The sequence below is a fragment of the Microtus ochrogaster genome, chromosome 16 (assembly GCF_000317375.1).
Source record: "Microtus ochrogaster isolate Prairie Vole_2 chromosome 16, MicOch1.0, whole genome shotgun sequence".
Taxonomy (NCBI): domain Eukaryota; kingdom Metazoa; phylum Chordata; class Mammalia; order Rodentia; family Cricetidae; genus Microtus; species Microtus ochrogaster.
The window spans coordinates 47076585-47101284 of NC_022018.1; the positions used below are offsets into that span (position 1 = coordinate 47076585).

A 24700-nucleotide genomic window follows, 5' to 3' on the forward strand; every position below is an offset into this window, starting at 1 on the left:
AGGAATACACGCAGAAAGAATATTATACACATAATAAATAAATAAATATTTTTAAAAAAATAAGAAATGTTTATTTGCAGCTGGGCGATGGTGGCGCACACCTTTAATCCCAGCACTTGGGAGGCAGAGGCAGGTGGGTCTGCTACTTTAAGGCCAGCCTGGTCTACAGAGAAAGACCTGGGACAGCCAGGACTGCACAGAGAAACCCTGCCTCGAAAAAAAAATTCATTGCTTACAAACTGCTTTTGAAATCTTTAGTTACACAGTATCTTTTTCTGTGTAAAATATATTTCACTAAAATTATCTCATAGGTAAAAGTGTTTTTAAGTTTATATGTTACATGAAGTTTTAATAAAGCTATATTGTTAAAAAAAAATAGCCTTTTCTAGAGAGGAAAGAGAATAACGGTATAGAACCAGGGTATGTAAGTTCAGGTCCTACCCAGAGAAGACGAGTCCCAACGTGAGGATGCGCTTCCTTTGGAGGAGAGAAGGCTGACATTGGGGTTCATGCTGTAGCCCAAGCCTGGCCTGGATACAGCAACCTTCCTGCTTCAGCCCCCGGGTCTAAGATACCAGGTACGAGCCTCCAGACTCAACCAAATGTGTCTTAATGATACTCTGAGAGCTTTGTGGCTGTTCCTCCCCCACCCCACCCAGGATTCTATTCAGAGTTTAATTTGCATTCTGTTGGAATGGTTGGACTTGGTCACTGGCAATGCTTAGTTGAATATTTTTCTTATGCCATCAAGAGCCCGGCATTCATTTCACTTTAGGGGTGGATAGTACCTGCTTCCTCTTCCATCCCTATCTGTCTCTGGATGGTCTTATTGCTTTCAGTCAGTAGAGCTTGGCCAAGTAAGAATGGGCATCCTACTATGTCAGTAGTGGGTGTGTAAATTACAGGGCACGGCACGATGCCTCTTGGAGCCCTTTAGAGACTAAATGCTTCTGGGTCTAGAGCAGAAACAGATCAAAGGAAGAGAGAAACACAGAGACTGACACGGGGTTTATTCTGCAGAAGCCAGGAGCCTGAGAGGAGGAAAAACTCTGCTGGACCTGGAGAAACGGCAACCGGAGTGTAAGCACACAGACCTGCTAACCAGCCAGGTAAGATGTAGAGGGAGCTACTGAGCCGATGCATGGCCTGATGTATGTAGACCCTCCGCTGGAGATGTGGTCACTCAAGCTGCAGAAGAGAGAGGGACCCCAGGGCAAGGGGACTCTGATGAATCATAAGCCCCAAACTCACTTGTCCAGACTATGGGTTGGACAAAATCTTTGAACTCCTTAAACAAGCTGGGTTTGTGGCAGCCCTGTAATTATAGAGGCCTGAATAGGGGGTTTCCAGGACCAGGGCTCCTCTCATTTCCCCACTGGACAAGTTAGCCAAATAGAAGTGATTGGCACAAGGGAGGAAAAAACACACAACAGATAGCCATGGTTGTAGTGTGAATTCTAATTGGTTTTAATAATAAAATCCAGAGTCAGATATTAGGGGGATAAAACTGAAAGATAGAGAAGCAGAGCAGCCAGCTGCTAGAGTTCTTTTTACCTCTACTAAATCCTCAGACGGGAGAGGGCGCGATTCTGTCTCCCTGAATCCTCAGATTGAATGCCATGAGCTCCTGTTTCTCCTGCCTTATATTCCTCTCTTTGTCTAACCATATCCCTTCCTGTCTCCACCTCCTTAGTGCTGGGATCAAAGGAGAGTGATTCTCAAGTACTGGGATTAAGGGTGTGAGCTGCCACCACCACCTGGCTCTGTTTCTCTTTTAGACTGAATCAATCTTGTGTAGCCCCTGGTGGCCTTGAGCTCACAGAGATCTATCTGCCTCTGCCTTAGGATTAAAGTGTGTGCCACCACTGACTGGCCTCTATGGCTAACTAGTGGCTAGCTCCACACTCTGAAATTTAGGCAAGTTTTATTTGTTAGATCACAAACAAAATATCACCACACATGATCTTCCACACGCACACCGAGTTGTAGCCCTCAGTGCCAGCATTAAGCATAGAGTACCTGACTCTGCTTGCCAGTTCCATCTGGCAGTTTGGCTGTTCCTTCTCTGAGGATGGAGGCTCCGGCAGTGGGATGAGGTAATGATGGCTTGCTTCACCAGCTGCCATCTCCATATATCACACAGTGTTCTGACAACAGGTTCGTGTTGCCAGGGACAGATGTGCACGTAAACAGACTATCCCTACGATGATGGTGGCACATACTGCCAACATCTGTATTGCTCCTGTGGAGCGTGGGTTCTGGCAGATGCTAGACCCTACCGCAAGCTCCCCTGAATCAAACCATCTCTCTTGCACGTGTGAATGACACTTTTGGAAATGTTTTCTAGTATGAAAATGAAACCAATCCACTTCACCACTTATACCCCAAATGAGCCATGACAGGGCAGCTGTGTAGATGAAAGGATCCCGAGGAGTGTTCTGGAAAACGGAGGATGAATATACACAGAATGATACCCCATCCCCAAATCTGTAGATAGATCCTCATGGGTACAGCATCCCTCCCATTGGGCTATTGCTGCATGCCGTGGGTTCCCACATTCAGTAAGATCCTCAAGGATATAAACTTGATGTTGTCAATGGTATGGTCATAGCCAGAGTGTCCTGCACGCATCATACCCAGCCCTTGGCCTGCAGTCTGTGACAGCCGTGCTTTGCAGATGGGGTTTTGGTAACACCTTTGTATAGTCTATCCTTGAACATTGTAAGCAACTTCTAGAAATCAAAGAAAAAAATCCAAAACACAAACAGTTGCTGCTCCAAAGGTGCTTTGTACATTTTATTTATAGAGCAAAAACCTGGGAACTGCATAGGTGACCAAGAATGGATAAGGAAACTGGACTGCAGCCTTCCAACAGAATAGCCAGCACCCACAAAGACTGTTCAAGGACACACAAGATGACTGCGAGGCAGTGGCGTGTGAACGGGCTGCATTCAACATGCTATGACGCCATCACCCTGAGATGAGACAGAAGCACGCATTGGCAGGGAACCCTCACAGTGGTTTACTCTTAACTCTGGTCACTAGAGTTTTGCAGTCTAGAGGCTGAATGAGGGCTTGACACAATCATCGTGGGTACTCTCTGACCGAGCTGAAGTACTTCCAATTTTATCTGCTCTTTTTTGCCTGCAATGATCAGGGGGAAAAAATGCCCTTTTTTTGGTTTTGTTTTCTACTCTTGAAGGGGACAGGGAGACTCAGAGTTATGAGAAAGGGCCCTTATCTCTTGGACTCATTGAATTTGCTAAGTTTCAGAGGCTCAGGCTCTGCGCATGCTCCCCCTATCCCTCCCCTCCAGCTGTTAGACTCTCTTTGCATGTGGTGCTGGGGGCTGAAATACAAGGTCTCATGGGCATGCTAGGAAAGACCTCTGCCAGCAATCCAATGCCCTACCTCCCTTCATTTTTTTTGAGGCAGGGTTTGGCTAGGTTACCCAGGCAGAACTTTAATAGCCCTGTTAGCCCACTGAGCTGGAAACTGTGATCCTCCTGCCTCAATTTCTCAAGTAGCTGGGATGAGAGAGCTGCATCACCAGAGAAAAAGCTGTTTTGGACTCACCATATGCAGTCAGACTGTGCCTTCTCTAAGGAAAAAATGGGAGAGCCATTGCCACCACCCCATATCCTTGTGGCAGTATACACATAAGGTGTAATAGCACACCTCATAGAGAATGCATCTTCCCTCAAGGGCAGAGGACCCCGACCCTGGGAACCTCCAACAATCTCCCAGAATATTCACACGGCGGTGAACTCAACAAAGGCCCTTGGAACACATGGATTCCATCTCTCTGCACACACAGGAAGTGCAAAGCGGATGAAAGGCAAAAGAAGTGGCCGAGAAAGAGGCATTTGTGGTTTTGCAAACCCCAAACATTTTGCAAACACTGGGAGAGTTCCATCAAAGTCCTCTGGTGATCCCAGCAATGGGATCCGGCAGGCATTCTGCATGCCCACTGCAGCTGGGACCAATACTAGCCACCCCGTGACTTCACCCCAGTGGCTGGGGACTGTTCTCACAGCTCCAAACTCAGCTGGCTCACTGAGAGACCTGTCCCCATGCCCAGAAATAAGTAGCTTGGGATACTGCCACTTCTGTCCATGTGGTTCCGTGTGACCAAGAGTTAGTGGTAGAGAAGACATCTTGGTCTTCTGGGGAAGGCTTCTTAACTGTCCTTTCCATGGGCTTCTGTCCTTTGTAGAATGATGCAGACCTTAGGACAGGTCTTTGGAGACCTCTGTATCTAACCTAACTTCATTTATAGGACTGGAACCCCCACCAGCAAATAAAGTGAGAGCTACATGATCATTAAGGAGAAAAATAGAAACCTCCCCCTGTAGGCATGGGGCTGAAACTGGGAGCCTAATGGATGGTAAACAAACTCTTGGCAGGAGGTACGGTGTGGGGGGGGGGGCGGGAGGAGCTTTTCATCAAAAGCAGAAGCTTGATGCCCTCCTAAGGTCCCTCACAGTTTCTTCCAGCCCGCTGAGTGTGTTTCCTGTCACTGGGCTAAATGCCCATGGCCTTCGCAAGGAATCGATGCTACAGATGGAAGACATTTCCAATTGTACGATACTAAAGCCATCTGTAAACAGCTGTTTCCCTCATCTCCATCACACTCAGAATCTCCAAGTTGTGACTGAGTTCTGACTCAGGTCTTGACCACCAAAAGACCAGAACTTCTGTGGGTCATCCTCCATGCAAATAGTGCCTACACAGCCTGGGAACCTAGGCGAGGAGTTTCCCATGGACACTCTGGGAAGAGACACCTACATTCTGAGCTCCCGGGGAGCAGGCAGAGGGTGGTGGCCACCCAGAAACCAGAGTCATCCAGGCAAAAGCAGCCGGGATCTTCAAAGTACCCCGACCCCACAGCTACTGCCACTGGCATAGTTCCAGCTACGCACCCCCTTATCTAATCGAGTGGTATCTTCAAGACCAATGCCAGGTTCCCAAGCTTCTTCCTGGTCATCCCACTTGTGCTGACGGTCACTTATGATCTGGAAGTCTCAAGCAGCTGTTTCAGCAGACTGGTAAAACCCCCAAAAGACATTCCACCAGATGGGGTTTCCTCCCCTTGTCAGAGGATATAGAGAAGTTATCTCTGCAGCTAACTCCTTACCCTGACTCTTGACCTTTTCTGCAGGAAACACCTTATCCTAACTTATAGCTGGACCTCCAACACTCCCAGACCCTGGGACCAACAAGTGAGGAAGATGGACAAGAACTCCCAATCCAGTCAGTAGAGGAAAGAGGAAACCAACGAGGCAATGAGTGATTACAGGATGCAGGCCATCCAAGGGATGAGCAAGCAATGCAGTACAGCATGAAAGAGGGGCTGTCCAGCTGTTTTGGGCAAGTGAGAAAGCTCTCTGTTCAAGAGGTAACATTTTATCTGGGTTCTGAAGCTTGTGTAGGAGTTTGCCTATTTGACCTTAAGATGATGTCCCCTTTAGAAAATGATCTAAAACAGAGGTTCTTACTTGAGATCCTAGCAGCCACCAAATCTGGATTGTTTACAAAAACACTGTGCCTATTGTGAAGTGCAATTTTCTCAAGGTTAGACTCATTAGATTCCTAAAAGAACCTGTCATTCAAAAATGATTATGTTGGGGGTCTAGAGAAACGGTTCAGTGGTTAAGAACAAGGACTTCTCTTCCAGAGGACCTGAGCTCAGTTCTCAGCACTCCGTCTCAGATGCCTGTAACTAACTGTGGGGTCTCTGATGCCTCTCGACCTCTGCAGGCATCTGTAGCCACGTGCACATACCCTAACCTCTGACACACACGTAATTTAAAATATTTTTAAAAATAGCAGCCACAGCCTTGAGTTAAGCATTTACTTTCTGCCAGAAGAGCCTCCACGCTTTTCTTGCACTTCTACTGCCCAGCCTGTACCAATCCCAGGAGGCAGACACAAATACCATCCCCTTCTTACAGATGGGACGTCTGGAGGTCACCAGTCAGATCTGGGATTTGAACTGGAGCCCATCTGATCTTGTACACAAACCCCTGTCTCTGAGCACCCCAGTTTAAGACTGGTGTGGTGGTTCTTTGCCTGCTATGTGTTCCCCATCATCACTGGTTATAGGGGGGTCTATGCGTACAAGCAATGTCTGCAGCATGCAGCCCCAAAGGACGCTGGGAAGAGAGTGTGTGACTGTAGTGAGTGAGCATGGGAAATCAGGACAGAGGGGGCTGGGGAGCCTCATGCAGAGCTCGGTGGCATTGCAAGTCTCAGAGCGACTTATTAAGTTTCCACCCTAATTCTGAACTTGAGATGGAAATGGGTCAGGGTGACCCATATTCAGCTCCTTTGTCACAGCCCTGGGTGCCCTCACTGGGCTCGGAAAGAGGGTCACCACTAATGAAAGGAAATGAGAGTGGCTGACAGTGATGGGGCTTGGAACTGAACTGAAGTAGCCGTGTAGACTTGTCTACACTGGACGCACCCCAAGTCCAGCGTGTGTGTCCCCCCCCCGTATCCATTACAAACCCCCCTCCACGGAGGCAGGATGGAAAGATGGAAAATTCCGGGGACATGGAAAGGGCAAGGGGCCCTCTACTCTGGAGTCTGCTTGGAGCTCCTCACCAGCACAATTCACAACGGTTGCCTGCACACAAAGAATACTTATGTAGAAATCCTGATAAATAAGAATGCTAAAATATCAATAAACCCAGCTTAAGGCCTTAGTGGAGGTAACCTGAGGGAGGGCCTCACACCTTGCAAACAAGCCTATTAATGTGTTGATAGTGGAGAGGCCCTAGTTTCCTGCACCCCAGTGATCCAGAGTTCACCCTCTTACAGCCCCGTCAGGTGCCGGCACCTCAGGAACCAATCTGCGATTCCTAACCAGAAATAACTGAAATTCCACATATAACTGTTGTAAAGACAGTGACCTGTGCCTCCTTCCAGAAGCCCACACCTGGGTAAGTCGCCTTCATTCCCTAACACCTTCCTGTTGACTTGGCTTCTGGCATTTACTAAAAAATGCCTTTTAATAACTCTAGCTGGGCTTCTTACTGGCTCATCCTGAAATTCTTTTCTTCAACAAAGCCAAGGATGGGGCTTAGCCCAAGCTAAGATCTCTAAAGGCAGACTCCTCAGGACTCGCTGGAGGCAGCACAGAGCGGTGTCTCCATGCCCAACAATGCCATGACTCCAGTCCGTTGGCCCAGTTCCCCTTTGTACAGTTTCCCCTGTGAGAAACAGAAATTTCCTATGCTGTTTCGTGAACATTACCATAGCAGAATGAGTAGCAGGGATCATACCCCAAACGCCAAACATCTCCACGAGGCTACGGTAACACTGAAAATGTGCTGTTGGAAATCTCCAGACAGCTCCTCCCAGCCTGGACATCCTCCCAGCCTGGACATTCCCAGACGTTTCGTTTTAGATGTGACATCTCTCCCTTCCTCTGTGGGCTCACGTGTTTGCTTGGAAGGTTGTGGAACTTTGGGAAGTGGGACTGAGCGAGAGGAAGCGGGTCATGGAAGGCCTTGAGGTTTATAGTGCACTTCCGCTTCCTGTCTCATCTCTGTTTCCTGTTTCTTGGAGTTCTGCTTGCATGCTCCCTACTACTATGCATTCCTTTCCTTAATGGACCAAATCCCTTCAGACTGCTAACCAAGATAAACCTCTCCTCCCTTAAGTGGCTTCTGTCAGGGATTTGGTGACAGCAACTAGATGCTGCTTCTGGCCTAGGGGAGGTGTGAGAGAGGTGTGGAGACAGCAGGGGAGTCTGCCAGAACCAAGCTCTGAGTAGTGGCCAGGACCCCAGGTAGGCGGATCTGGGGAAGGCTTTCCATGCCATCAGGTTACATATGTGGACCCGCCTAGAAGGGCAGAAAGATGGAGGGGTGGGATATGGAGCCAGCCAGGACTGTGAACGCTCAGCAGTCCTGCTAAGTAACCAGATGATGCCCGCTGAGCTTGAGTGGCCATGATGCTGGGATCAGCCACTCATGAGTCTTGACCACCATCTCCCCACTCAGACAGGACAGAGTCCAAGGCACCAGCTGGATCCCAGGAACAGAGAAAAGAAAAGTGATGACAGCCATAATTTCCTCTATCGAAGAAGTCACTCGGGGCAGTGATGGAAGGTGGGGCAAAAGGCAGAGTGTCATCAGTCAGTAGAAAAGAGAACAGAAACGGTTGGGTTCCATGAGGGTACCAGGTCCAACAACACTTTCATTCCCCTGTCACGGGTGGAGGGTGAATTCTCACCGCAACTCCTGGTGTCTCCAGAGGCCCTCACAGCCTTTAACACAAACTACCTGCTGCTTGAAGCCAGTGTTGTCAAGAGAAACACTATCCTCCCTGTAGGTAAGAAAGACCATAGACTTCAAATTAGGTGACATCTCAAAAAAGGGAGGCTGGGGTACAGCAGCTGCTTAGCATGGCCTTCGCTTAGCACGGCCTGGCCTTCGTTCCATCCCCAGGACTGAAACAAAAGCAGTAATAAGCCAGGAGTGGCCAATGGTTTGTACCCATAACCCCAGCACTCAGGAGGCAGAGTCCTCACAAATCTGAGGCCAGCCAGGCCTACATTACAGAGTTAAGACCCTGTCTCACAAAAATAAAGAAGAGGAGAAAGGAGGGAGGCAGTGGCAACCTTCTAAGGATCGTGCTTTAGACAGGAAATCTGCGTATATTTATCCCCAAAGGTGTTTGGTTTTGTTGCTGTTTTAAAAATGAGACATGTTATACAGCCCAATTGACGGGGGATGCTTCTCTGTAGGCTATGAATATGTTTTACTAACATTGCTTAATAAAGAAGCTGCTTTGGTCAATAGCGAGGCAGAACAGAGCTGGGCCAGGTGGGAAATCTAAGCAGAGATACAGGGAGAAAGAAGGGGGGGAGTCTGGGAGAGGTCAGCAGCTGCCAGAGAAGCAAGATGTGAGGTAACAAGCCACGAGCCTCATGGTAAAATATAAACTAATAGAAATGGGGTAATTTCAGTTGGAAGAGCTAGTTAATAATAAGCCTGAGCTAAATAGGCCAAACAGATTGTAATTCATATGAAGCTTCAGAGTGGTTATTTTGAAAGCAACTGCAGGACTAGGGATGAGAAACTTCTGGTTTACACCCAAGTTTCTGGCCTCTCTTAAAAAGTGCAGTGCTCTAGAAACATTGCTTTTCTTCCCCAGGGCCCCCAGCATAACATGGCAGATGGCACATGCATCATTAGTTCTGCCCAGTCCCCCTGCATGGCTTTTCCTATTGAGGTACTGCTCTGCACGATGCTCCTTAGCTAGCACTCACTTCTCTAGATCAGAAGTTCAAGTGGGCAAATGGGGTCCCTCATAGGGGTCCAGTAGGCTATCTGGGGAAGAATCTGCCTCTGAGCATAGTTAGCTGTTGGTTAAATTTGGTTCCTTGCAGTGATCAGACTTCCTGTTTTCTTACTAGCGGTGTAGCTTCATCTGGATCCAACATCCCTGCCACATGCCCACATCCATCTGCCCAATGCAGATTCTGGAGGCTAACTCCTCCTGGCTATCTGACTTCCTCTGGAGCTCTGGCTAGTTGGAACATTCTGCCTTAGACACTTCAGTCAGATCAGCGATTGCCACCCATGGTCTCCTTTCTGCCGCTGAGCTGGTCAAGGGAGTGCTACCGAGGGGCAGAGGTCATCCTAGAAGGCTGTCTTCCAGTGACTCCCAGCAGTCTGCTCATTTGCACCTCCTGCCGGGAGCTCTAGAGAGCAGCTCTGAGGCACCGAGCCTTTGGCATCTGCCAGCGTGGTGCCCCTCCCTGTGTCTGTCTTGCCCGCCTTTCCCAATGCTAGCTCTTGCGGGAGCTGTTACTCCATCAGAGAGACGCGGTGAGGTACTCCAGGGTTTTAAAAAGAACCTATTATTAACCTATTATTAGTCTCCTTGTTACCAAGGTGACTGTGTCCCCACTCTGGCTCGCTCCATACAGCATGAGCAGGTGCGGGGTGGGGCAGCAGTAGGAAGGAAAAGAGGACTCTGTGCCCGCAAAGCACCACACTAGTGTTATGCGGCCTGTTTCTGGCAGAATGCGGGGGGTGGGGGGGGAAGTTGAGGTTTTGCAATTGTGACTTAAGACCAGCAATACACACCAAGTCCATGCTGCGTGGCAGGGTTATGATCTCCGAGCCCTAGGCTTCTCATTAATTTTTAAAAAGAATTCTGTTTACATTCATCATTTACTGGGTGCATATGTACCATGGCATAGTTGTGGAGGTCAGAAGACAAATAGGGGGAGTTGGTTCTCTCCTCCCGACTGCCAGTTAACCCAGGTAGTTAGGCATGGTGGCAGGAGTCTTTACCTGCTGACCCATCTTGCCAGCCCCGATGGCTCCCATTTTCTGGCTAGACAGTGGCTGCCTGGGGAGGGATTTGTACCAAATATCTGAGCCTCGGGGCTGCCAGAAGCATTCAGGAAGAAGTTCCCAGCTCATGAGATGGGGGTGAGGGGCCACAGAGGTGGGAAAGCCTGGGGCTTGAAGAGCAGAGGTGGGGGGAGTAAGAAGGGGGACAGAGCTTGCCCACAGGACAAGAGGGCCGTTGCTCTCTCTTCCTGAGGTCAACTGTCTGATTACTCCACATCTGAGGCAATAAACTGGCCAGATGAACTGAAAGATTACTCTCAGGGAGGAGGGTGGCTGAGGAAACCCGGCCATGGTGGTGACAGGGCTTCACAACAAACACACACCAAGGCTCTGCCTTCTACAAGTCAGCACTCGCTCTCTTGACCAAAGGTGCTATGTGACTTCGTCCTTGCCCGAGGCTTTACCGCAAGGCTGGGTACCACGGAGTAGGGGCATTGCTGGGTCATGCTCATAACACCTAGGGCAGCAAGACTCATAGTATTGCAGGCCCTTGCAAGAACCAAAGTACCTCAGGTGGTCAAATCCTACCCAAGGAAGTGAAGAACCCCCATTCTCGTTCCTCAGTCAGGGGAGACAGGTGACATACACTGTGAGGCCCCTGCTGGCCTTACAGCCTCTGACCCGAAAAGAGCAGCGTAGCTAGGAGACGGCCACAATCCCCTCCCATAGCCCCAGGCAAACCAGAGCCCTCGCCACTCCTGACAGCTGGGGATAATTATCAACAAGCCACCTCCTAGAACACCTTCACCTACATTGTCACCACACTGTCCAGTCTGTGACCAAGCTCAGGGACAGTCATCCAAGGGTGTGTGTGCATGTTTGGAGACCTAGGAAGAGTCATTTGGGGAGTGTGCCCTACCCCTCTATCTTTTTGGAGACCCAGGAAGAGTCAATTGGAGAGTCTGCCCAGCCCCTCTATCTCCTTAGTGTGTTGGGATTCCTACCTAAGGTTCTTGGTAGGAGGCACAGTTTCTATATGTTAGGTCTCACAAGAGGTCCGAATATCCAGAAATGAGCTCAAGCTGGACTGCAGAAGGATTTCTGTTTTAGATAAACGCCAGCCTTCCTCAGGAACTTGTGAAACAGGTTTTCTGTTCCTCCCAAAGGAGCCAGTTCCCTTACTTCTGGCAGAGGGGACATATGGCCCTCCAGCTGACATATACTTGTGGCACTTCACAGTATGTCAAAGCCCATGCTGGCCTCCGGGCTCCCTCAGCATCACAAATACCTGGTCCACAGCAGCATCCTGGCCTTTGAGCCTCTGGCAGCTACTCCTCCTCTGTCTAATCCACAGGATTTGCCCACCCACACTCCTTCCATAGCTCTTCTTGGTCTATCTCTTGCTATTCTCTCTCTCCGCCCACTCTTGTTCTCTAGCTCTTGTTATCTTTCTGTCACCATTACTCTCTCCCACAGCCTATGTCCAACCTGCTTTCCTTTCTCTCTGCTCTGGACTCTTCCAGATGCCCCTGAATATTTTCTCTCTCGTTGTCACAGTAAAAATCTGCCCCCTCAGAATGGAGTGGTCATGTCAGCAGTTTCTTTACCGTTCCCTCTCTCACACGCTGTACCCTGTATTGAAGCCAAGCCAATGGCTTTCTTCCCCAGTAGCCTTTGCTGTGAAAGCGTGGGCACACCCATGGGTTTGCCAATCACGGATCTCACCTGAGCCAGATGGATACATGAGGAGAGAGGGAGAAAGGTGGAGACCATGCTGACCGGGGGCAGTCATAGTGCCTCATTTGCAGGCTATGGTGGCAGGGATGCTAACAAGGGCTTTGGATGCTCTGTGCCAGCACCACTCCGTGACACAAATTCTATCCATATTAGTTGAGGTTCTTGGTGGGTTGGGGACTGTCATTCTAGCCATTCTCCTGCCTCCTGGAGATGTCTGTAAAAGAACCACCCCCTCTTTATAAATCCCAGTCAGCTAAGTTCAGCCCTCTGGTCTCTGTGTGGTCAACTAAAACGCTCAAATACCACGTTTCCTAACTTTCTAGAGCCATCCTGGGATTGGTCAGGGGAAGCACTGCACACCCACTAAGAACCCAACATGTGCCGAGCAGTGTTGGCACATGCCTTTAATACTAGCACTAGGGAGGCAGAGGCAGGCAGATCTCGGTGAGTTCGAGGCCAGCCTGGTCTACAGAGCAAGTTCCAGGACAGATTCCAGTGCTACACAGAGAAACCCTCTTGAATCCCCCTCCAAAAAAAGAACCCAACATGCAGAAGACAGAATAGAGAAAAATGGGGTCACATGATACAGGATCTAGTTTGCAAATGCTGTAAGCACAGCCACTGGACACAGAAGAAGCTTGCTCGGTTGCTACGTGTATAAAGTTACAGTCATCACACCCATTCCTAAGGGCTGCAGTGAGCACAGGGCAGGGGCAACCGACCCGAGGCACAGAAAGGCTCCTAATGCCCTGCTGAGGTCAATAACGGATGCAAATAAAAACTGCACAAGTCAGCGTTTACTGCTGGAATTCAAAACAAGTCATTGGCTGAGCGCTAAGGGAGTGACAGTGCGGGGGGGGGGGGGGGGGTAGGTCTGTAAATCCCAGGAGCTCCTGGGCCCGCCTGGCTGCAAAGACAATAACAGGTGGCCTGCAAGCTCCCTAAGAGGCCAAAGAGGGTGAAGTGAGCCACATATAAGAATTACACATGGTAACCAATGCCAAGTTCACTTTACGCTATGCAGAGCCCAGGCAGAGGCTTTGAAAGCTTTACCATCTGTCTGGAGTGGCCACGGGGAGGCCAGGCTGGCCAAATGTAGGGCAAAGGTTGCACATTAGCTGCTTCTGGTAAATAAAGGAGGCTTGGCTAGCTATGAGAGAGGCTGCCGCTTAAAATTGCTCTGGCTAAATCATAAAACTCAGCTTGGGTTGCTGCTCATGATTCGATCTGTTTTGAGATGGGGTCTCCGGCAACTCAGGCTGGCCTCGAGCTCCCTGTGTAGGGAGACCTTCCAATTCTCCTGCCTCCACCTCCCACGCGCTGGGATTATAGGCACACACCCACAAGCTGTGTTTGTACTGCGGTGCAGACTGAGCCACATCTCCAGCCTGGGATTTGGGTAGGGATGTGCTACTGTCTTCCATGGGCAATAATTATATTCTGCTAGCCAAGCTCAGAGCCTGAAAAACTGAAGGTGCAGAATGGCTTGAGAGGGTTTTCACAAAGTACTTGACTCCTGGCAGCCAGGAAGCCAGTTGATATCTTCACTCCTGTAGCCTTTATCTCTAAAGGGACAGCACTTAATTTTCCCCCTGAGGTGAGGGTTTGGGCAACCCTAATCATCCAAAGGAAGGCAGAGCACCTGGGGGAGCTGAGACCAGACTCACTGCCCTGGTGGCACTGGCCAGAAAGAGGCCTGGCTGTTTGTTTTCTTTTGCAAGCATTTCCAAGCACAGCAGGTGGTGTGGTATAAGTAGTTCCTAAAAAAAACAATGCCTCAGGGCTTATAGGGCCCCAGCAAGTCTCCTTCAGAGCTAGAGCAGCCTGTGGCCCTCATGTGACCTGTCAGGTACAGAGGACCCTACCTGCAGTTGAGGAAGTGGGGTAGGAATAGACTTTTTAGATCTCTCTCTCTCTCTCTCTCTCTCTCTCTCTCTCTCTCTCTCTCTCTGAGTGTGTGTGTGTGTGTGTGTACACATGGATGCATGCCATGGCACATATGAAAGTCAGAAGATACCTTGTAGGTTCCGTTCTATCCTGCTACCTCCTGGGTTCTGGATATGGAACTCAGATCCTCAGACTTGGTGACAGTCATCTTGCTGGCTCTGAAATGCCATTTTTGTTTGTTTGTTTGTTTATTTATTTTTATTGTGCTTGTTTATTTGTGACAGGCTCTCTTTGCATAGCCCTGGCTGTCTTGGAACTCACTCTGTAGACCAGGCTGCCCTGGAATTCAGAGAGATCCACCTACCTTTGCCTCCCGAGTGCTGGCAGTAAAGGTGTGTGCCACCACACCAGGTCTGGAGTGACAATTTAATACTTTTTGATCCTTATGATGCTCTGAGGCCCTTAAAAAGAGGTCATAATGAGAAAAAGACAGGCTCCATCCCCAGAGTCCCAACAGGGCTGTAATGCTCTCTTGCATATTAAAAGGCACAGTAAATAGGGACTAGAAACCTGTATTCTAGAACATTCGCTGTCACAGCACCTACCCATCTATCAAGGCACAACAGCATTTTTTTTTTTTTTTAGAAAGGAGGTCATTTTATGCCAGTCAGTACTTCAGTTTACCCCTACTGTAATATTTGAGTTTTACAGAGGCTCTTTAATATTTACTGGTAATAAAACTGGGAACTTGGCTATGAGAAGCTTAGCAATGAGTAGAGCTCCAAGGAGGTGTGAAAAAGACGTAAAACAATGACTGTGTAATGCATGGGCCTCTGAGGTGGGAGTCTGATGGGGTTAGTGCCTTCTTGACCTCCAAAATAAAGTTTCCTGAGCTCTCTGGTACAAAGTAAAATAACCAGCTACCCCTTGGGTGGGTTTTTAATATAAAGGAAGATAGAGAATTTTGTTGTAAAACATCTTGAATTCCTCTAGAATTAGTAAACTTCTTGGCCCATATAGTTAAAGTTTGATCATAACTCTAGAATTTTCCACCATATCAAAAGGCAGACCCAAGGCCGGGCGGTGGTGGCACAGGTCTTTAATCCCAGCACTCGGGAGGCAGAGGCAGGCGGATCTCTGTGAGTTCGAGACCAGCCTGGTCTACAAGAGCTAGTTCCAGGACAAGCTCCAAAACCACAGGGAAACCCTGTCTCAAAAAACAAAAACAAACAAACAAAAGGCAGACCCAAGCCCCAAGAAGAAGAAGCTCCTAGGAGCTCAGATGTTTAAATGCAGCAGAGTTTACATTCCAGCCCCTGGGGTATCTCACAGCTAGAAGTCTCCGATAGGAATTGTGGTATTGGTCTTGTCTTCTGCATCTGCTGACCAACCAGGCACTGGTACAGATAAGCTGTTGCTTAGCAACTGCTGCAACCCAATGCCAGGGGAGAGCAGAGAAGGTGAGTGTTGGATGCAAGGTTGATGGTCTGATGTCAGGCATGCGTTATCTCAAGATAGGACAGTCAAGAAAAATTCCACACAGGTACCTGCTTCCATGAGCTTACCATAGAAGAGATCAGGCAGCTAAGAGTGTCCCTGGAAACCATCGTCCTCAGAACTGTCCTTCACAATGGGGAAGAGTAGCTGTGATGGGAAAGGCCCTTGAAGACCATCCTACCTTCATGATGAACATGGAGTCCACAAAGGACTCTTACCCTGCACTTGAGCTTAGAGAGAGAAGCATTGCTCTGCTTTTATCAGTGGTTTTGTGAGACTGACAGGATCGTCCAGTGTGCTTGCTATGTGCGGGCTCAGACTCCACAGGTATTAAACAGTGCTGTAGGTGGGGCATGCAGTGGGCAAATCAAAGTACCTGAAATAAAGCCAATCCAAGCCCCCTCCCATCCTACCCGCACCCCTACGTCTAGGACTTAGGTCCTACAACAATTCCGGGTATGATGCTATACACCTGTAGTCCCAGCACGTGGGAAACAGGTCAAAAGTTGAAGGTCACCCTCAGCACAAAGCAGGGTTTCAAGGCTAGCCTGGGCTATGCAAAACTGTCTTAAGCCTCTTCTACCAAAATCAAATAAACAAAATTCTAAAGAACACTGGCTGAAAATTGAAGCACTGTTCCAGAGAAGAATAAGATCTAACAGTCGGTACGAACAGCACCATGTTGGCAGCTTTCTGTTTCCGTAACAGAGAGCTGAGATGAGCGACTCATAAAGAGAAATGTTTGCTTTGGCTCAAGCTTGAAGGTTTCAGCTTACGATCAGTTGGTTCTGTTCTCGAAGCCTGTGGGGTACACGATGCCAGGGATACATGGAGATGCAAGGCTGCTAATCTCATGACTGGGAAGCAAAAGAATCAGGGAGAGGAAGGGCCGGGAGACTATCCCATTATCCTCCTCAAGAGCATATGTCCCAGTGACTAGGCCCACCCCATGAGCCAAACGTTATACACTGCCCAGTCCCGGGTATTGTGTTATAGCAACACAAAATGGACCAAGATGGGGCCTGTGTTTTTAGAGGGAATTGTTAAAAATGGATTAAATAGGAAAAGGGCATAGCCATCTGATGACAGGCCTGGCCTTCAGCGCTGTCCTCAAACAGGAAGCGCAGGCTAGGAAATGAAGAGCCCATAAACCCCGATAAATTATTACAGCCTTGCCATAGAGACAAGGGGGGGGGCAAAACTAAAGGCAGAAGTTCCCACACCTTAACAACCAGCCCCTGACTATCTGGAGCCTGACCTCAATGCCTCGAGATGTTTACACACTAGCTCCTCAAGACCCATGACCCTTACCCCAATCAGCCAATCTTAGTAGACAATGGGAGCTGAAAAATTAATTATGTGATAAGATAGCACACTTATCTATCCGGATAAGGACCCCATAGAATCATGAGACAAGATAGAGTACTTTCTCTTAACTGTGGCAAAAGAAGGCCTATTCCTTCCCAGACTCAGTCACCACCGCCCTGTCGCTCTGCCCACCAGCTATAGCTCTGTCTCTCCAAGTGGTATATTTTCTTTAATAAATTTTCTCCAACCAATCTTTCCTATACTTTTCTCCAACTAATCTTTCCTATACTTGCTCTTGTCTGGTGAGATCCCTCCCCCATCCCCAGTGACATTTGTCTCCTACAGGGATATCTCGTTTTTCCTTTCTTGTAATGTAACACGAGGTTCCTGGCTTAGGCTGGCATTCAGGTACTAGAGAAGCCACACTTGGCCCTGGGAAGGCAGATGAGGAAGTCAGTCCCTTCCTCAGCTTCTAGCTTCCTCTAGATAAGCATAGAGAGTAACATCCTGATTAGCAAAGCCAGCTTACCTAACTCTGACGCAGAAATGTCAGTCCCCTTCCACTCGCCCTAAAGAATCCAAAAGGATGCGGTTTGGAGACCTTGCGACCTCCTCCCTCTTCCTTCCCACCAAAGAAAACCTCCCCACAAATGTTTCTGTCCAATGTACAAACCCCGGGGAGAATAAGCAATCATGTCTGCTATCTGCCAAACACTGTCCACCAGCCACTGTGCCAAATGCTTCATCTTTGATCATCCCTGCAGTTAGATCGTTGTCTCCATTTTATACGATGAAGACAGAGGTCGTATCTTTACCCTGTGCCACATCACAGAACCAAATACAGCAGCCAGGTCAGAATCTGAACTTAAGCAATGGGGTCAAGGCGTGGGGGTGGTAATAACATAGCAGTACCATCACCTGCAGGGATAGGGACCTGTTCCTGGGAGCTGGAGCCACCCTCAGTCCTACTGAGCTTGAGAAAAAGATACCTCCCTGACAGGATGGCTGGCATGATAGCTACCTCTGAATCCAAAGCCTTCCTATCTCCCATCTTCCCTTGATACCGGAGACACACACACAGAGAGAGAGAGAGACAGACAGACAGACAGACAGAGACAGAGAGACAGAGAGACAGAGACAGAAAGCACTTCTGGGATAGGAAGACTGGACCCAACTACAGACTCATCCACACACCTGGACAGAGTCCTGCCACTCACTATGATCCTCAATTCCTCTTCTGCAGGAAGAGAACAACACGCTGTCTCTGGTCACCGAATGGTCTTCAAGTGCATTGAGTTCCCCTAAAACCCACTAACTCTTATCCTAAAAGTTACTGACGTTTCTCACTCTCTCCCTCCCTGACAGAAAGGGTGTATAGTTTTCCAAGAGATGTTGGACCAAAAACACTTAACGGTCTACCCTGCCCCCATGCATGTAATACATTTGTGAGTCTTCTGTGTCTCTTTTTCTCGCTCTGACAGTTTATTGTAAAAATCCTTCAGACTCGAGGGGACAATTCCTTTTTGTCCCTACAGTCTTGAGGTAGTGCGTGTTTCAGAGTGTCAGTATCCTAATAATCCTAGAACCTGTGAACATTCTTTTGTGTGAGGGGGAGAAAGGGGACTTTGCAGATGTGATTAAGGCAAGGGTCATGAGAAAGTAACGAGCCCAGATTACCCAGGTGGCCCACTGTAATCACGATCCCCTCCCCAAGAAGGAGGCGAGAGATGAGCACGAGTAACCAGAGGTTATAGAGCAAGATGCTGGGATGAGCTCACACCGAGGTCACAAGTCAAGATGGGTAGGCAGCTGCTTGAAGCTCCCAGAGCAAGCCCAGTCTGCCGCCATGCTAAACCTAGACTTCTTACCTCTGGAATGGTTAGAGAACACATCTTTACTGTTTCAAGGACACCACACCCACAAGAGCAGCCAGAGGAGAGTCAGAGGTAGATATGGGGATGTGTTGTATCAGGGGAGGGGTGCTCACCTCACAGGAATGGAGAGGGAGCTGAGTGGTACCAACCACAAGTGTGCATGGTGGCCCTCAAAGACCCACACCTGCAGAGTGATGGAGAGGACAGGTGTCAGAGAACACTCCAGGGAAGGGACAAGGGTACCTGAGACAGGCAGCTACCTGGACAGGGGCTAGACATAGGTCAGGGAGCAGGCTTCCGGAACCATGGTCTCTGCACCTGAGGACAGCAGCCTGTTGTGAGAAATTGCCCCAGACTTCCCAGGTGACCTTTTGCTGCTTCTTTCACTTTCAGTCCTTGGCCTGATCCTGAAAGGCTGGAAGCTATATCAAATCGTAAATCAGAGAGATGTCTGGGGAAGGCCTGAGGCCCTAGTACCAACTGGTGAACAAGCATCTGGCTTCATCTGATTCTTGGCTAGACACTAAGCCAAAATAAGAGGGCAGGGTGGGAACAGGAAACACATCTGGCCAAGGGCCAGCAAAGGCTCAGGAATCCTGAAATGGCAGTGGTGGCCTGCAGCAGAGGTGGCGTGAAAGACACATGGCCACTGGCATCCCTCCAGAGTGCCCTTTGATGAGTCTGATGAGTTTCAGGACAGAAGAGTGGGCTTCGGCTTTTTCCCCCTTTAATACAATGTATTTTATATGAAAAGGAACCAAATGCATTTGGAACTAAATCTAAACTCTGCATTGATTATTGCTATTGGGTTTTGGAGCTAGGATCCCATTATGTTCCTCGGGTTGCCCTGGAACCACAATGCAGCCCAGACTGGCCTGCAAATCTAATTCCCCTGCCTCGGCCTCCTGAGTGCCGGGATTACAGGCCTTTGATATCACCCCAGTGTTGCATTTATTATATTCTCAGTGGTGTAGTGAGGGGAGGGGCACGAGACAGGCCCTAATGTACAGCTTAGACTGACTTCAAGCCCACAGCAAATCTCATGTCTCAGCCTCCTGAATACTGAACTTTGCATCAATCTCATTTTTATTGTATATGTATGTATATGTGTGTGTGTGTGTGTGTGTGTGTGTGTGTGTGTGTGTGTGTGTGTGTGTTAAAGGCTGATGTCCGGTATCTTCATCACTCTCCATCTTTTCCTTTTATTACACTTATTTATTTTAGAGTGGGTGGGTGATACACGCCACAGCATGTGTGTAGACGTAAGAGGATAGCCTGTAGGAGCTGGTTCTCTACAGCCATCATGCGGGTGCTGGAAATCGAACTCAGGTTGCCAGAATCAGCCACAAGCACCCTTGCCCATCAAACCGTCTCATAGGCCCTTATGTTTACATTTTATGGTTTATTTGTATGCGTGGACATGTATGCACACACGGAGGTCAGAAAAGGACAACCGGGTCCCTCAGAACTAGAGCACAGAGGCCCTCGTGGAATGCCAGCCTTTTGCACAGGTGCCGGGACTTCAGTCTTCATGATTGAGCAGTAAGGCCCTGAACCTCTGACTCACCTCTTAGTCCTACCAGCTTGGTTTTTGAGGCAGGGTCTCTCAATCGAACCTAGATCTCACGGATTAGGCCAGACTGACTGGGCTGCAGACCCCATTACTGCCTGGCTGATCCAAGCCCTGAAGGCCCACACCATGGCACCTCCTCTTTATGTGGGCACTAAGACTGAACTCAGGTCTTCATGCTTGCACAACTAGGCTGTCAGTGACTGAGCCATTTCCTCAACCCCTGCATTCAAATTTAAAAAACGGAAATGTTTGGGGGCTGGAGAATGGCTCAGCAGTTAAAAGCACTGGCTACTCTTCCAGAGGACCCAGGTTCAATTCCCAGCACCCACATGGCAGCTCACAACTGTAAGTCCAGTTTCAGGGGCTCTAACACCCTCACACAGACATGCACACAGGCAAAATATCAATACACATAAAATAAAAATCAATTATTTTTTTTTTTTAAAAAAAACCAACCCACAGTTGTTTGTTTAGAGAGAGAAGTCAGAATCTAAGTCACATCCTCAGACACTCTGTCCTTCAAAGGGCACATTCCCTTTTCTCCGTCCTCAACACCATTGCAAAAGAAAGCAAAAAGCAGCTGGATGGAGGCACAGAGCACAGAAGCTGGGTGCTCCGCAGGGGACGAGCCCTGTCGCGCTGGCTACTGCCCTGTGTGTGTGTTCACTGGTCCAGTTTGCTCTCTGTTCTGTTTTCACGACTACAGAGGAAAAACGGAACTCTGACCTCACGGGCCTTGTCTGAGCACTGAAGGACAAGTATGCCCCGTGCTGTTCTCAGACACTTGGTTCCTATCAGCCGGAGGTTTGTGGCAACTTTAAATTGGCTGAATCTATGCATGGCATTTCCCCAGTAACTCACATGGCCAGGAGCAACTATATATTTTTTTAAATTTATACTTATTTATTGTGTGTGCGTGTACCTGTGTCTGTGTGCATGCATGCCATAGTATTAATGAAGGCCAGAGGACACCTACAGGGAGTTGTTTCTATCACATGCACACTAGGAATCAAACACAAACCAGCACACTTGGTGGCAAGTGCCTGTACCCTTCTGAGACATCTCTCCTGTCCTCAGGAGCATTCTCTCTCTCTCTCTCTCTCTCTCTCTCTCTCTCTAAGCAATAAAATATTTTTAAGTTAAGGTATGAACGGGTTTTGAAATTCGGCTATATGATGTCTCTTTTCCTTCGTGTATGTGTGCATGCATGCACACCCACCAGTGTCTGTTCGTGTCCACATCAACGTGTGTGCTCACAGGCCAGAGGCTAGCTAACCTCAGGTGACCTTCCGCAGAAGCTGTCTCCTCCCTCAGTCTCTTCCTCCTGTCCTTCCTGAAACAGAGTCTCTCACTAAGTCCTGGGCTCCCTGACTAGCCTTGGCTGACTGGCCAACAAGCTCCAGGGACCCGCTTGTCTCGTCTCTCTGTCGATGGGATCACAAGCATGTGTCACCATATCTGGCTTTGTAAGTAGGTGCGAGGGATTGAACTCAGGTCCTCGTGCTTGTACAGCCCAGCAAGCCCTTTATTGATAAAGCCGCCACCCCAGTATGTTCATTTGGTAATGACATCAGGCCAGTGCTTGACAGACTGCAATAGACTATAAAACTTTTATAAGCCCTAGGAAACAAAAACAAAACAAAATCTTACTATGTAACTTGCTTTATGGTCATAAACAATTTACTGCACTTCCTGGAGCAGAGCCCTAAGTATCCCCGGGATAGGCCTATCCTAGACAGTGTCCCCATGCTCCTGGCATTAACTAACACCTGAGTCAGATCTGTCACAAGACTCACTTCCCCTTTCAGTCCTGGGCTGGCGATGCAGGAATCAGGAAAGTGCCTGGTCCAGGAAGTCTACGTGTGTTCTCCTTTTCAAACATATCCCTTTGGCATATTAATATGACTTTTATTTGCTTGCTTGTTTGTGAGATAAAAATTCACACTACAGCCCAGGCAGGCTTGGAACTCAATCTTGCTGCCTCAGCCTCTCAAATATTAGGATTGCATATACCAATCACCTTGTATAGTTATAGATCTGTTCACATCTTGACTGGAGTTGTTATTTGAATGTATGTTTATAAAAATTCTTAAACTGCACACTTACTACTTTATATTTACCTGCAGGCAAACGTGCCTCAATAAAATTATTTTAATGTTCCTTTGTTCTCAAGCATGCACTTGGCATGTTTAAGCACAGGATGTTCCCCGTCACTGCACAAATTCAGCATCCAAGGAGTTCATATCAGGTGTCAAGTTTTGATTAATGGGCTTTCCCTGAACTCATAAAGGAAAGTCATTTAGAATCTCAGTGCCTGGAGGCAGAGCAAGGTTCTGTAGAACAATCTCTCTCTCTTTTTCTCTCTCTCTCTCTCTCTCTGTCTCTGTCTCTCTCTCTCTCTCTCACACACACACACACACACACACTCATGTACACATGAAATATACATGCATGCAAGAATAGGCAACAGATTCTCCTACTCTTATTGGCCATTACCAAGAGTAACATCCAGGTGGGACCCAGGCGCAACATCCAGAGACCTAGGGCTGTTTCTCTGTTTAAACCACCACGAATGTACCTGAATCCAGTCCTCTCTATTCCTAGCATAAGACAGGAGAGTTAGTTCCAGGACCCCTGTATGTTTGGAAGAGATGTGCTAGCCAGGTGTGGTGGTTACACACCTGCAATCCCAGCATTCGAGAACCTGAGGCAGGAGAATTGCCATGAGTACTGAAGGCCAGCCTGGGCTAATGAGTGAGTACCACATCAGGCAGGATATAATATGTGGACCTGTCTTAACAAAAAAACTAAAAAATAAAGTAAGGCCGGGCAAATAGCTCAGTGGATGAAGTGTTTGCCACACAAGCCTGAGGACTAGAGTTCAGAACCCCAGAATTCACATAAAGACTGGATAAGGCACCCTAGCCACCCGTTATCTCAGCACTGGGGATTAAGACAGGAGGTCCCAGGACAAGCAGGCTAGCTGAAGCAACCAGAATTGATGAACTCCAGTTTCAGAGGGAGATCTTGACGCAATAGGATAATGTGAAAGGCAATGGACGAAAACACCTGCTATCGACTCCGGGTCTCCACATACATCAACAGCACATACATGTGAACATAAACACACAGAGAGATAGATAGGCTGTACAACCACTTTGGCAACTAGACACAGTTTCCACCAGGAATACCGAGTATCTATTCAAAAGCTCAACAATTTCACTCCCAGGACTTCACTGATGGAAATGAACACATCCAGCCACCGAAATGTGCACAGAATGAAGCTGGACCTGCGCCCCCCCCCATCACGTGCCAAAGGCATAAATTTATATAAGAAAAAGAAAGCATGAAGGGGATGGCTGATATCTTTGACAGTTGCTCTTTCAGAGAGGCCAAAATGCTATGTTGTCAACAAGGAAAAGCAGCAATAAAAGTAGGAAGCAAACTCTTCGATTTCTCTATTCCTGAGCCCTGCTTTGGTCTTAAGTGCAGACTACTCTCTCTCTCTTAGATTTTAAGGAAAGAGTCTTGGAGGACCGGGGAAAGGCAATGTCTGGAGTTAGAGGAAGCAGAAAGCATGGACGCAGAGGCCTTGAATGAATAACTCTTTCCATGGGGCCGGGTGGGTGGGGAGTATGGTTCTAAACACACCCTATGAGCACCCCACTATAGAACATGAGATGACTGGGGTCTCTCTCCATCACTCTGTATAACAGTTCCTCATTGATTCAAATGCCGGGGGTGGAGAAGGAGAGACAAGAGGATTCTATCCAATGCCTTCAGCAAGGATTATGTTTCCCTAGCAGGTGTCAAAGCGGTGGGGGTGTCAATCACAGCACCATCCACTTAAGTAGCCAAGTACTAGGAGAGAAAATAATTCCATGTGTTGAGTTTCTTCCTGTGAAGTGAACGGGGAAAAAGCCAAGATCTCAGACTAGAGATGTTAGACTTTGTGAACACACGGGCCCACTGTGCCCAAATAACAGGCATTTAAATAGGTAAAGCACAACAAAGGAAAGAAAAATAAAAGACTGCCAGAGAAGGGAGGTGAGATGAGCTGTGTTGTTCTGGAGTGTAAGACAAGGACTAATTTAGACCCTAACTGGGGAAAACCAGCCATACATACACCGCATCTCCAGCACAAATCAGAGAAATGAGAAAAGATAAAGAAAGGGAACAAAGTCTATACTCTGAAAACTAAAGTCATTGTTGAAACAAACTAATAGTGTTAATTGGGATGCAGAGTGAATAACTATAATGATATCCTATGTCAATGAATCAGAAGACTTAGTAATGTTTCCTGAGCTGACTGACACATTCACCGTGGTTCTTACCTACCAACTTGCTTTGTGCAGAAATTGATTAAAATGGCTCTAAAATTCACATGAAAATACGAAAGATGAAGCAAAAATAATCTTGACAGAGAATTAAGGAGAGCTGGGTTTTGTGATTTTATAACTTACTACAGAGCTGCAGCCAAAAGATGAATAATAGATCCATAAAAGAGA

At 48.1% G+C, this 24700-nt stretch overlaps 1 protein-coding gene across 4 annotated transcripts in view; it reads right to left on the reverse strand.

The window, feature by feature from the left end:
- Positions 1 to 24700, reverse strand: part of Gfod1 (glucose-fructose oxidoreductase domain containing 1) — a 97084-nt gene that overhangs the window by 2719 nt on the left and 69665 nt on the right. Inside the window, exon 1 of one of the 4 annotated variants that reach the window (XM_026782993.1) lies at positions 14305 to 14325. The exons of the other annotated variants lie outside the window; for them this stretch is intronic. The gene's annotated coding sequence lies outside the window, so the exon portion shown is untranslated. Of the gene's footprint in view, positions 1 to 14304; positions 14326 to 24700 lie in introns of those variants that run through there. 4 annotated transcript variants of the gene reach the window in all.